We start from the raw sequence: 15,542 nt of genomic DNA on the forward strand, positions 1-15,542 counted from the left end.
TGATTTTGGTATACAAATATCCACATGTTATCTATTTGTATGCTATCATTCTTGTACAACTAATTTTCCTCATTTTTTTGTTTTTTTCTTCCTTAAGGAAAGTGTTTATTATCCTTAAGGCTGAAAAACTACATTTCCTTGGTACTAGGTTTCATTGTCCAGTTAATATTAGATCTCAGGAAGCAGTCTGGGATTACAAGTCTTTTTCTTCTGCTGACGTTAAGAGCCAAGGATCAATGATTCCTAGCCGGTGCAGCTGTGTTGAGACTAACATTATCTCCACTACCAGTAATTTACTCTAAATCTCATAGGCATCATGCTCCCTTCATCCTACATAATAAAGCACCTAGAACCATGAATTTGCACTTTCCCACTGTCTCTGTAGCGAGACTGGCTGAAATGGGCCCTGACAGATAATGTAGCAATGCAGTTCACCTTCTACTTAAAAAGCTGACACTATGAGAGATGTAATTACATATTATATTATTATATTATTATACTATTGGATGCAAAGCACTCACATAAATCCACAGTGAATAACATCAGGTTGTTAGTACAGCACAACACCACACTAATCCAATCACATACAGCTTAGACCAAGCACATAAGCTTACATATGCCGAGAATCTTAACAGTAGCCTACCTTAACCATAAAGGCTTCCTAAAGGAGCATAAGAAACAAGTACACTCAGGAACCTAACAAACACACAACACAGGCAGCACCTACCATGAAACATATAGCTAAGAGTCACACTGACAGAATTAAAAAAAAATCATAAGGCAAACCTCCACATATTTCAATATCTTAGTCATAGGATACTCCATAATGAGAAACACCATTGCACAGCTCACCAGGCTGTGAAAGGAGATGATTATGGTCAGTTGCCAATCAGGTGCCAGGATTTGCCACAAATAATAATATTTGTAAACGTGTATACTATATTTATATTCATATTTATATTTAATATGAGTTGTACATATACACTCACATTTAATTATTAGATATACTTTTAGTTATTATATATGTATTTGATATGTGTGTGCTTTCATATATATTTATATTTTTTATATATAGTCTTACTTTGATTTTAATTACTTAAATAGTTGTTATTATTTATAGATTTTGTAAATATGACTTATAGGGAAATTTGCTTTGAAGTTATAAATGGTATTGAAATGCATTGCACATTCAACCTTGAGTAGAAATTAGCAACTTTGTCTTTAAATTGTAATTAATTTTGGCTTACTGGCTTCTGAGCAGTTACTTTGAATTTAGAGGCCTAGCAATGTTATATAAGGATTTATGTTAGTTGTTACTCCTGGTCTGATGAAGCAATATTGAATTATTGTGAAAACACTTACCGTATACTGTCAAGTATTGGAATAAAATTGATCGTTTTTTTTATTCATCTGCATCCTTTATTTGAACGTGTTTCCTTCATTTGGAGACTTTTTTTTCTGTGTTACTAAGTGACATTCGCTTTTGGGTGTTTGTTGTGATCTTCAATTTAGCTGAACCAATGTGTTTTAGATAAAACATTTGAGTTCATTGTTTTTAATGAACCTAGCAGAGAGATGGCTGAAGGCAATATGAACAGATTTACTGCCTGTTCTCTCATGGATATAATATTTCTTATGGAGAAAAAATGTCTTAAAGTTAAAACTTTACAAATTGACAATAGGTATTTGAGACATTGTTTGCAGTTGCAAATCTTATCCCAACGCTTATGAGAGTTCAGATCTCCATTTGCTAAGCTCTTTGACTTGGGTGGAATAAAAAACTTGGGAAGCCCCATTGTTCACAAGGTTGTTGTGTATCTCAGTTTCGCCCTCTTGTTCACCACCTGTGTGTGAATTAACATTAAAATCATCCTCGTTAAAGAACCCATCATTATTAAAATAAATTTTATTCCTATGCTTTTTAAAAGACTGAGTCTTAATCAGACATGCATTGTTGTTTGCATATTGCTTGGAGTCCCTAACAGGTTTCTTATACTTAAAAAAAAGCTTTATCACATTTTTTAATCAATGTTGGAAACAACTTTCACTTTCACTTTCACATAGAACCCTTCCCATTAGTTAAAATGATATATTCCTGAATATCTCAATTCACTCTTTCAACTTGTTTAAGTAAAGCATTGATACTGAACTCATTAAACTTGATAAGTAACTCCATTAGTTCAAAACCATGATAGCTGACCATTTTAGTAAATTTTGCATACATACCATTGCGCATTTCTAAACCAAAAGGAAATTTAAACACATGTAAGCCTTATGTATGGTCATAAAGAATAGTGAACTCAAAAGTTTTATTTAAAATAAATTGATTAGACTGAACTGCGGATCAGCAAAATTGTAAAACATTTACTACAATTCCCACAATTATTTCATGTTTTAATAACATTTTAAATATTTCAAATGCTACTTTTATTAATCAGCATTTTGTACAAGTTTTATTCCTCAGATCCCATCAACTTTTATAGAACTTTTTATTGAATATTTTACTGTTGTATATGCCTTTAAATATTTGTGTTTAATTATTCAATTAAATCTGCATTTATCTATATAAAGTATTTTGTAGAGAGATGATGATGTCCTGCTTGTATAAGGACAAAAGCATTAAATAAATATCTTGGTTTTTTTTACCCTTGAGATTGCCATTGGCGTTTCCTTGGACCCTGGTTCTTAGTGTTACTATTTTATTAGCTTATATATCTCATTGGACTATATGAAGAGAAATATGACAGAGCTCTCAAAATGTGTGTCTCAACATTCTACCTTCTACAGGAATGATGACACAATGCAAACAAAAGATTTGTGACTTAAATAACTGGCTTAATGTCTGATGTCATTCCACAGGGGTACAATACATATATATATATATATATATATATATATATATATATATATATATATATATATATATATATATATATATATATGTTAGCCTGGAAGAAGAACATAGACAGTCCTAATTGCTTTGCCATGGATGGCCTTCACCTATTCCCCCAAGGCTAGGTTGTCTAAATATTTGTCCACCCTGTGGTGCCATCTTTAAGCAATGCCAGTCTTCTAAACTTCCAAAATCACAAAATGGAATCTGGATAACATAAAGGAATTATTTCTTAATGCTAGAAGCCTAAACAAAAAACTCCACTCCCTACAAATGATCCTTACTCTGAATAACACCAATATATGCATTGTCACAGAGCTGTGACTCAAGGCCAATGAGAGCTTTCCATCAGTACAAGGTTTAAATGCCTGCCACACATTCAGAACCACCATAAATAGATGATGGTGCAAAATGCAGTAGTGTTTACATATTCTTAAAAAAACATTTCACCACCAGACTCATTAAGATAATGATCTGGAATTCCTCCATGCCCAAGTTAATATTTCCAAAAGCCCTTATTATATTATAGCAGACTATGAGATCTCCTCTATGTCCCCCTCTACCCCTACCTCCTACCTAACTAAGTCCCTTATGCATGAAGTCAAACACCATTCTCATAGGAGACGTCATCAACCCTTCCATTAACTGAGAGAATTTTACATTCTCAAGTATTTATCACCAGAAAATTATGGATTTAATCAATACAATCTCTCTGGACCAGCTAGTCCTCTTCCCAAAAAGGTGTGATAAAATCCTGGTTTTGATCCTTACCAACATGGGGCAGCTTTGTTCGCCAACAACTGGGACACCCTCCATGGTTAAGTAGGATTACAGATCAGTCACATTCACCTTAAGGCTAAAGCTGGATGCATCATCCAATACCTTGGTTTTCAGATGTAATCACAAGGCAAATCTACTAAAACTTAGTGATGACCTGGCAAAATTTAAAAGCTGCTTCCATATAGATGACTATTCTGCTTATCTAGAATTTTTACTGACAAATTTTATGCACATGTAAATAGCTGCACAGATGTATCTGTCTCCCTTGGAAATAAAAGCAGTGGCTAATTTAAACATAACCCCCTATGGTAGAACCCTAATGTAAACAAGCTTATAAATGAAGAAAAAATACTCATTGCACATACATACATACATACATACATACATACATACATACATACACACACACACACACACACACACACACACACACACACACACACACACACACACACACACCACAAAAAAAACCTGTCAAGATGCCAATAGCCCTCTTGCTAAACTTAAAAGGGATCTCTGAATTCTGATCAAATCATCCAAAGCTAGATATGAGGTAAAACTATCCCCCCCCCCCCCAGTTGTAGGGTAACCACAAAGCTTCTTTAACTACTGTTAGAAATCTCACACATAATGCCCAGCACTGTGCAAAGCTAAAAGTGAGGATATCACATACTCAGGCTGAGAGGACAAAGGTAATCAATTAGTGGAGACATTTAATTCAAACTTCTTCATGCTCCCTCATCCTCCTGAATTCGTAGATCACATCTCTGCATCTACACCTTCCCTCAAATCTCCCAAGAGCAAGTCATCAAGGGATCATCCAAAGCTGAGAGCACTACTTCTCTGTGGACAGATAACATACCAGGCTTCCTACTGACCAACCTGAAAGCTGACTTCTCAGTCCCCATACAAAGGTTATTTAGTATCATCCTCAAAACAGGCTTCCTCCTGGATGAATGTAGCACAGCATCTGTCATCTCCATGCACAAACATGGGACATTAGTGGACTCATGTAATTATAAACCCACAGGCTTGACAGTACCCATCTATAAAGCTGTGGAAATAATTATTATATAATTAAGAAATAAGGACATAGATAAGCTACAGCCATCTTCAAGAGGGTTACTGAAGCAACGGATAAGGTAAATTCAGTATATGCTGCATAAATAGACCTGACAGAGGCAATGGACAACATCACATCCTGCATTCATGTATTATACACAAACTCTCCCTGCTAAGTGTAAATCCCTATGTAACTCATTAGATAGCAAATTGGCTTATAAATATAATTCAACAAATTAGGGTGGGTAGCTCTACCTCCTCCAAAACACATGTTACTAGTGGTGTACTTCAGGATTCAGTGCTAGATCCACTTCTCTTTACAATTACTTTTTGGAGATCAAAGTATTTGTTAAGGGTTTACAGCTGACCAAGTTTGCATATGACTGTAAACTTACAGCCATCATAAACTCCCCAGAGAACACCAAAATAATCCAAGAAAGTCTTTCCCTATAAATAGCTGGTGTCAAAATCATGGATAAAACAAAATGCCAGTAAATGCATAATCATGTCTTTCCACAAACATGAATTTCCTTTTAACTATTACATTGACAACATACTCCTGAAAGTTGTTTCCGTATTCAAGTATCAGAGAACCAATGTCAGCAACATGCAGTTTTTTAATCACCATGTACCTACTATTGTAAGGAAGTCCTTTTTCAGCACACAGTATTAAAGTATGGCATCCAGTTCCAGGGACATGATCATAACACTGTACATGTCTTCTATCAAGCCAATCACTGAATATAATGTAGCACTCAGTTTATACCTTTTCAAACACTTGTCACAAATGGAGTAATCAACATGCTTTTTCACTAAGAAAATCAAGGGCCTAAATCACAAACATTATGCAGACCATCACAAAGTCTCTCTCAACTCAGTTTCATATAAGCTACTGACAGTCACCGTCTGCCTCACATATACAGAATCTAAAAACCTTATCCTATCACATCTATTAGACCATTCACAAGCCCAATGGTAGCACAGACACCTGCTTAAGTAATCTCAATCTCCTTTGCAACATAAATAGATCATACCAGAAGTATAGGTATGTATCACAGAGAATACCTCCTCTATGGAACCTACTTCCACTTCACATGCAATAAAGTACCTCTTACTGTTTTCAGATATAATTTGGACAGCAATGGGAAGCCACAAATTTACCCTCAGTTTAGCTCCATGCCACTTATGAAAAGGAGCAACAAGTAAATAACCCAACACATCTTTGTTATGCCCATCTCTGGGTTTTCTGTATGTAAAATGTAATGGCCAGTGGCAGCTGGTGGCTTCAAATCAAAAGGGGGCTTCAGGAAACAGCTGAATGGATGGGGCAAATGGAAGGGGTGTGGCTAACTCAAAAGGGGTGGGGCTATGCTAAAAAACGCAAAAACTGGGACTTTAACTACCCTGCCCTGGGTGCCAAACTGTCATTATGAGAGTTCAATAAAGACAAAATGAAGTGTAGAAGAAAAAAATATTTCAATACTTTGGCTACATGACAGTTTACTTAATATCTAGATGTAAACAAAAAGATTATGAGGCATGAAAAAAGAAATTACTTTTTAAATACATTACTGGAATGCCAGTCAAAATCGAGTATAAAAAAAACAAGCAGCACTCAACTCAAATCACTTCTCCTTGCACTGCAGATCTAATTATAATTTATATTCAGCTTTATAAAAGTACCAAGTAACATGCTGAAAGTAGCAATCGCTGTGATACCCCCACTTGTAAAAACGTTTCTTAGCCAAAAAGGGCATATTTGTTAGTGTCCAGTCAAGGATTGATTGCAATTTGCTATGTTTATTGATTCTGGTTGGGGAAAGTATTAATTGAGAAAAGACGTAATGGTTAATAAAGTTGGTAGGATTTTCGGAGCAGCAGGAGGCCCAGTCCAAGTAAGAGTCTTCTATTATAATAGTTTACTGATTAAAAGTGGAGGCAGACCAACTTGAGAAGGTTCTTGATTGTTGAGGGGTTGTTACCTTGGGGAATGTAGGTGGCAATTATTGTAATGTGCATTTTTGAGTTCAGATATAGTTGTGTAATTAAGATTTCTGAGTTGTTGCGGTCTGGGGGTTCATTTAAAATTTGTTCCAATTTGAGTGTGTCCTTGTATGCTATGGCTAAGCTGCCCCCACGTTTTTGGGTTCTATCAAGTCTGTGTATTTTGTAGCTTGAAGTCAAGATTTCAGTATCTTTTATGTGGGACTTGAGCCATGTTTTAGTTAGACTACAATGTCGGGAGAGTATAGGGTGAGAGTTGAGTGAAATTCGTGTACCTTGTTTAGGATGTTTCTCAGCTTCATGTTTAATAATAGGAGGTCAGAACTGTTGTGTGTTAGGTTACTGATGCTGTCAGGTATTGTAGTGTGTAGAGTAAGGGCAGTGTGTGTTTGTGGGCTTGGATTGGGATGTATGTCCCCACATAGTTTAAGGTAACTGGCTTTTATCAGATGTAGGTGTGCTATTTTTGGGTAGTACTTTGGCAAATGTATAGTATATGTGATGTTTTGAATGTAAGTCTCTGTATCTAAGTGTGTAGTATTCTATGTGGGAGCTATTATAGAGATTAGGTGATATGACTATACTTAATAACATGGAGTTTTGTGGAGCATTGAATCAGTTAGTGGGAGAGTAAATGCTTGTGATGTGTTGTTTGTCATAAGCGGTAGTGTGGTAAGTTAATATAAGTAAGTATGGAAGAAGTATGTGTTGAACTAACATCCTTGATGTGTGTAGATTGCGGTTGGTTCTGCTTAAAGAGTTTGAATAGGCTTAATGTTTAGGGGGAGTGTTAAGTGTTTAAGTATATATTTGCGAGTAGTGGGGGTGGGTTGCATTTGGGGGTGGAGTAGGGGAGCGGAGAGAGCCAGAGCAGTGTGAATGAAGCTGTTTGGACCCAAGATGCAACTGTCCTTAGAAAAAAAATCAATATGTAAGTACTGGCAACTTTAACCCAATATGTTACTTTAGCAGTTGAGTTGCTGGAAATTGAAGAAACACAAGTAAACTGAATTAATCGGAGCTATGGTGGTTATAGGTGGTATAATAAGATAGGCATGGAGTTTTTCCAGGTGGAGAACATTAGAAGGACACTTTACAAGACAGACAAAAACTATACTAAGGGCTGGGAATAAAATGTGGGGAAGGGTGCATTATGGTGATGTGTGAGGGATCCGTTCCTGTGAGAGAACAAAGAGATAGTTTATTATTTAAAATGTGCAACAAACATAGACAACGTTAATGATTCTTCACTGCTGCTGGGTTCGTAAGTAGTAGGCTGAATCTTTATACATGTTGGCAGAGTGCTATGTTTAACTCTTCATTTTGAGTTTCATAGTTTAGATTATTACTGGATGGCAAGGAGCAGGGCTTGTATACCTAAAATGAGGAGAAGTAAGAAAGAGGAAACCAGTTAGGTACCAGTTATCAGTGAGAGGGAGCAAAAGAAATGGAAGCTGTGGCTGCAGGAAAACTAGTAAATATATAGGGGTAGATAGGATAGAGGAGATCGTACAATGAGGTCATGCAAAGTAGGAGGTCGATAACAACAAAAGCGAGTAAACATCCACTATATCGCTGAAATATCTCAATGAATGAAAGCAGTTGTACAAATCAGTCATTTTAACAGCATATGACTTAGTGGAGATATGCATTGAAATCATGAGCTCAGTCTGGCTAGCCTAAATCGCATATTCTAGCAGAGATATGAACTGTTATTCAAGAAATCTTTTTAGCTAATATAAAAACCCAAGTACCACATAGCAGCAAAAACATATATTCTAGCAGCTGGAGTGCACTATGATAAAACAGATTTGCTAAGTTAAAAACACAAGTACTGAGTGTCAGCAAAAGGCATATTCAAACAAATAGAGCTCATTTTCATAAAACAGATTGGCTAACCTGAAACCAGAAATACCAAGTGGTGTGCAGTAGTATGTGTCCCAGCAGACAGAGTGTACAGTACGTGCTACAGGATTTTTTTGTTCCACACTTTGACTGTCTTTTAAATGTACAATTGTGTATGGATATTTTTTAGCTACTAGTCAAAAACAGGTAACATAATTATACCCAATCTACATGGTAATCATACTGTATGAATTAAGCATAAAAGCTTTCAGCAGTGCGTCATGTGGACAGATACTGGCTGTAACCTGAGTGCCTTTACTAGTAGTAACACAATGTGTGTATACATTGAGATTATATACTACATAATAGAATTTTACCAAAGTAATGTTCACTGTTACTATATGAGTACCTCACAAAACCGAGTAAAACCATTATATATAATGAAATATTACCCTAACAAATCAGATGTAACTATTGCACAGTATATTGCAGTACTTTGCAAACAACATCTAGCCATTGCATGCTTTATAGCTACACCCTACCAGAAAGAACATATTGTATGCCATTCACAAGTATTTTCTGCTAAACTAAATGGCACCATACTATGCTTCATAACATTGCCTCAGTAAATTGAACATGTGCCTTACACTATATATGGCATAATTAATACTCACTGCTGACAATACCTTACCAAAGTAAATAACAGTTCTTTGTTAAAACAAATTTAACCCTTACATATTATACAACAGTATTACACAAGATTAAATGTTACATTTACACACTATCAAAAGTAGTTAACTAAATGCACATGAAATAATAGTACCTTCCCAAACCAAATCTAACAACTGGAGACTGCATTCCATTGGAATTATACACTACACAGATGTTAACTATTAAACCAGGATGGAACCATTATGTGTCTCATAATATTACCCTGGCAAATTTAATGTAAGCATGACATACTATATAACATAAACATTGCACACCAGTAACCTTACCTTATCATACCAAATACAGCCATTACACCCTACATAACAGTGGCTGCAAATTAAATATGTCACATAATACTTAGCAATGCCTTAACAAAATGAATAACAATTAAACACACGCACACAGGTGCGCACACACACACACACACACACACACACACACACACACACACACACACACACACACACACTTACACTGTACTAGTTCAATAAACTACAGAATTTTTCAAGAAATCTTGATAGCAGACTTTAAAGGAACTGGGAAGCTGTGTGGAACATTTGAAGTCAGACTGTTTAAAAAAAGTTCAATGAATTAAGTTTCACTAGCTAAAATACACCAAATCTTGGCTGACAGCATAGTTCAGAAAAATGGGTGTGTTTATACATACCACCACAAAGAAAACTCGCTGTACTCTTCTCACTCTAGCTGATAACACCCAGCACAGCTAACTAAATAGCCTTAGGCCGCCAAGAATTAAATAAATAAATCAAGACTTCACTTGATTCAATATACTCAGTACACTCCACAACCGAAACTGGCTGTAACTGTTTGCTTCTCGCACTTTTCCCAGCACATAAAGCCCGGGAAGAGAGCAACAACCAATCAGCAGCCATTTTGCCCAAGCACGTCATGTACGTGCCTGCAGACGTGGCAGTCCGAACCCCCTCCAATTCTATGCGGTTTGGAACCGCATAGACTGCAGGGATCACACTGATGCCTTAATTCGCTCTCCAGGCTGCAGCACAAAGAAAAAAAAAAAATGCCTTTTTTTAAATCCGCCGCAACCTGAAGTTGTCAAAGTGCGCATGCGCGTACTCGCCGAGTTAGTCGGCAGCAGAGAAACAAGACGAGTAAGAAAGTCAAGTAGTCAACTAAACTGAGACATTAAAAAAAAAAATAATTAAACTAAAAAATACGTTTTTCTGTTTTCTTGCTGAGGGGGCTGCAGTCCGGCAGTCCGATGCCACGAGCCGCCCCTGGTAATGGGTAAAAAGTACCTTGGAAATGTAGGCTAGGCTTCTTAAGATTCTCACAGATCAATAGCCTAATAAGTATCTGTGAACTTATTTTATATTAATTAGATACTAAAACAACAGGGGAGGCTACACCTCAGTTAAAAATAGCAATGTTAGCTGCTATCTGTTCATTAGGTATTGATAGGTTGCTAATTTACTGTATCAATGGAGTGTGGCCCTGATTAACAGGAAATAACGTGCTATAAAAATAAATAAAAATCATACTGGTTTGGGAAAACAGGCAATTAACTTTAGTTCTAGGGGATGATGTGCTGAAAACATTAACTCAATTAAAATGTAATGGTAGGGAGTGAAAAAAAATCACAAAATGCAAATTCAAATAGGCAACAAGGAAAAAATGTAACTAAAAACAAATGTTTATAAATCTCTTAAAATGTGAAACAGTAGTAGACAATGTTGATGGGATGAATAGAAAAATTATATATATTTTCTATGTATATGTGTGTGTGTGTGTGTGTGTGTGTGTATATATATATATATATATATATATATATATATATATAGTAGCATTGTCACCTCACAGTAAGACGTTGTCCTGTTCGATTCTCAGCTAAAGCGTCTTCTATGTGGAGACATGCATGAATGAGCGCACCTACATTGAAGGTTGTGCTTCAGAGCTGTCAACTCGGTATGTAAAAATCTACTGCCAGTCATTAGCAGACCGGAGTTCCACTGTGGCGACCCCTAACCGGGAAAAGCCGAAAGATACAACAATATATACACATACTCATACATATATACTCTATGCATACATATCTATCTATTAATCTGTCTCTCTATAAATATAGATAAATAGATATAAGCATAGATAAAGATATAGATAGTTAGATAAACAGATATATATGCATTCCACTACTTTTATAGAATAATGCTTTGGTCGACATCTGTTTATACTATACAATTCGGTCAACTAAACCGTTTGTTGACACCTGTCAAAAAAGTAGCACATTAGATCATACTTGGACTAGTGAATTTCCTTTCCTGTAGCAATGTTTGCTTTCATTTTAGTTTAAGAGTTTTTGTATGCTCCAAGATTCTTTCTTGGAGCATGCGTAGTAGCGTGTCAATGTGCAAAATATTGATCATTTGTTGTTCACATTATGCAGGTTGATAGTACAAATTTTTTGAAGTTAAATATATCCATGTATATTTAGTAAAAGAACAGGAAAAAGGAATTTCAAATAAACAGTCAACTCTTGTACTGGGTGATAAAATGAGTGATATCCTGATTTGCCACAGAAAAGAATGGCATCCATAAATGTAATGATAGTAAAAAGTATTGTAAAAAAATCAGAAGTAACCTCTCAAAAATGTATGACATAAATATAGGTTCCCAGTAGCTAGGAATGCAGTTAATCTTAAGGGAAATTACATTTTAGATAATATACATTCGCCATCACAAGCGGATTATGTATCTAATCTACTGCATAATCCCAAAAAGGCTAATTTTTCATAGGGTTCCGAACAGCATTTGACAAAGCAAAAAAATAAAAAATAAATAAATAAAATGTAAGAGAAGTTCCAGTAGACTCCCAGCAAATATTTATCATAAAAGTGTCTTTTGAAAATAATATGATGTCCTGTAGGCTTTGTCAAAAAGACTGCAATGGTCAAAATCAACTACAGAATTTTGGTCCAAAAATATTATTGGAATGTAAGTAAAAAACAGCACCCAACATCATAATATTTAGCCATATGCCATGCTCTGCTCTTTATATTAAAAAAATAACAAAACAAACGTTAACTGTAAAAGTGAAGTACCCTATCCAGAGGTAATTACATAATGGCAGTTTAATAAAAGTACTTGTTACTCAAGCCTTAACTATAAAAAAGTAGAAATGGTATCTACAAAAACAAGCTAGTATCACATCTGTGCTGTACTAAACACAAAAGAAATTACCTGGACTTTTTTATTTTAAAAGATGCAAATCATAATGGACAACAATATATATATATATATATATATATATATATATATATATATATATATATATATATATATATATATATATATATATATATATATATATATACATATGTAACACATTTCTTTGATCAGCTGGCCATAATAGATAAAAAGCATGGTTTACTAACGGTTCATATAAAATTGACATAAATGAACTACAGTGGTATACTGGCTACAACTTGAGAACATACTATTCAATAAAAATTCTGCAGGTTCTAGTAATCACATTAAACTGCATGCAATATTATTGGTACTCAGTAATTTGCTGCCCAAAAAAAAGATTATCCCAGGGATTCATTAAAGGACCTAAATGCCTTGCTTTCACAATGTTCCAGTATGTGATTCTGAGACATGTTAGTTGTGATGAGGTTAGACCTCATTATCAACTAGCTCACATTTACTACCACAATGTGCAGATCATTGCTGATCTGCACATTGTGGTAGTAAACTGCTGTTCATGAAGGCAGTGGCATTCCCCCCCACTCACTCTCTGACACACCTAAGTATACACAATACGAACACATGCATGCGCACACACACACACACACACACACACACACACACACACACACACACACACACACAAGCATGCGCATGCACAAACACCACATTTCCTAACCTGTTCAGCTTCCCATGTTCCCTCACCCCCTGAAAACATCAAAGTGTCATTATAGAACATATCTATTATGACATGGTGTCTAGTGTGCTCCCCTCCCCGTTATCCCTTTACAGCTTTTGGTGCCATTAAAGCACTTCCATTTAAGAGTATTTCCATTGACGGTCCAGTGGATCTCTCACTACCAGTCCCCATAGTGCTGTTGGTCTCATTACAGCACTTCGATTTAAAAATAGTCCCTGGTGTCTAGTGAATCCCTCACCCTGGTCCCTATTATGTTGTCAGCCCCATCATGGCACTTGCTTTAAGAATAATCACTGGTGTCAAATGAACCCTCCCACCACCAATCCCTGTTGTGTTGTCAGTGCTATTATAGCCTGGTGGTCTAATGAAGCTCCCACCTCCGATCCTTGTTGTTCTGTTGCTGCACTCATGCACCTGCCTTTAAAGTATTCTGTGGTGTCTAGTGCCCCTCCCCCCAATCTCCATACCATGATCATGGCAGGCAGTAAAACATGGCCTTTTTGCCATGTTTAGTAATATAATGTGGTGATCTACATGGTCAAGTAATTTCCTGAATCAATCAGGCATGTAGATGAATTTCTAGCAGAAGTTCTGGGAAAACAGCATGTGTCTAGTTAGCATAGGGATAATTAGCCAATTAACATTCAGCACGGTCACCAGAGCTAGTAATTTACTCTGACAGCAGTTCTTTTAGAATCCGGTTCCCAGGGTAAGCTTATTAATAAACAGGCCTTTCACTGAAGTAAGGCACTTACAGCAAGAACAAGTCTTTCAGAATCAGGGTAGATTTATACCAAAGTAAATAATTTACACTGATAGCAAGTATTTTGGAATCTATCCCTTGGATTAACAAATATTTTGCTAAGGTTACAAGATGCTCCTTAAACATAAAAAATATATGCCTGTGTCATGTTTACAATGCTGTTCTTTTCCAAGCAGCCTTGTGCATGATGTTGGATGATATGTACATCTAGATGTAAAGTATCAGCATATGTCAGCAAATGTAGCTTGTTTATATAAAGGATCACAAGATCATGGGTCTGTCACATTAACTTTTTTCCGGAGAAGAAAGTTTTTGTTTATACCCATGTCTGCTATGCTGCATTAGTTTCAGTGGATTAGCAGGTACATCACATTTGGTGCTAAAAGATTAGAAAGTTGTTGGTTCCCTCCCCAAACCAAGTGTCCAAATTAATTTTTCCCATACAGACTGTACAGTATAGCATAATGGGGGATGCTGCACCCCTAACTATGCTGTCTTTCTGATGAGATATTAAACCGACGTCCCAGCTACATTATGTTAGTAGTAACTCAGGTGGTTGTTACCCATGGTACATACTGAAAAGAGTAGGCTTCCTTTCTTTGCAACTTACAACATTAAAAATTAAAATATATTATAAAACAAGCCAAAAGCACATCCTAAAACAAATTAAAATTATACATTCTTCACATTCTCCATGATTATACTCCCCCACTCTTTTTTGTCATGACTGATAGCTTATTAATTTTATAACCTCATCTAAACCTAATCACCGAAGGCTCAAACTTCCAAAGCAACTAATCAATGATAATACAGTAAACTCTTAGTTAACCAGGCACCATGGGGATTGGTAGGTGCCAGATAACTGTAGTTTCTGGTTGCTTGACAGTTACTTTTAAAAATAGGCATGACTAATACTGTACCCTATGCTATTTGTTTGGTTTGACGTGTTCTTAGGTTGGAAAGAGAGGGAGTTTATTCCTATCTTCCTTTTTAAAAAACTCTAAAACTCTAAAAACGTAAGGTATGTTTCTGTTGGGGGGGGTGACAGAAAGTGCAACACATGAAAATTATACTGCATTACTTTGATTTGTTTTTTTTTTTTCTTTTGCTTGAGTTCCAGTTAACTGAGAGTTTACTGTATTTATAGGGAAATGAGCCACTTGGCCACCAGGATACAAAAGAAACAACCAACACAAATTAAACCCATGCAATTGGGGGGCTTCATCCCACCCTCATGTAGGGGGCTGCACCCCCACCCCCCCTAACTAAATATGCCAACTCTGAGATTGCATTACACTAGGGAAAAGGGAAAAGTTCACCCTGGTGACTAAGTGGTTTGTTTCTCTGTAAAGAATATAAGTGATTTGTTGGTTCGGTATGTTCAGTGTTCGGTGAAGTCGTCTTGTGTTTTTGAAATTTGGGTAAATGTAATAGGTAGACCCATATGAATATATATATATATATATATATATATATATATATATATATATATATACATGAAAAACAAAAAAACTATCCAAAGTTGGTAATATGAAACTAAATACAATAAAAAAATACCTTCT

This window comes from Protopterus annectens, chromosome 1.part1, assembly GCF_019279795.1.
Source record: "Protopterus annectens isolate FY-2018-M chromosome 1.part1, PAN1.0, whole genome shotgun sequence".
Taxonomy (NCBI): domain Eukaryota; kingdom Metazoa; phylum Chordata; order Ceratodontiformes; family Protopteridae; genus Protopterus; species Protopterus annectens.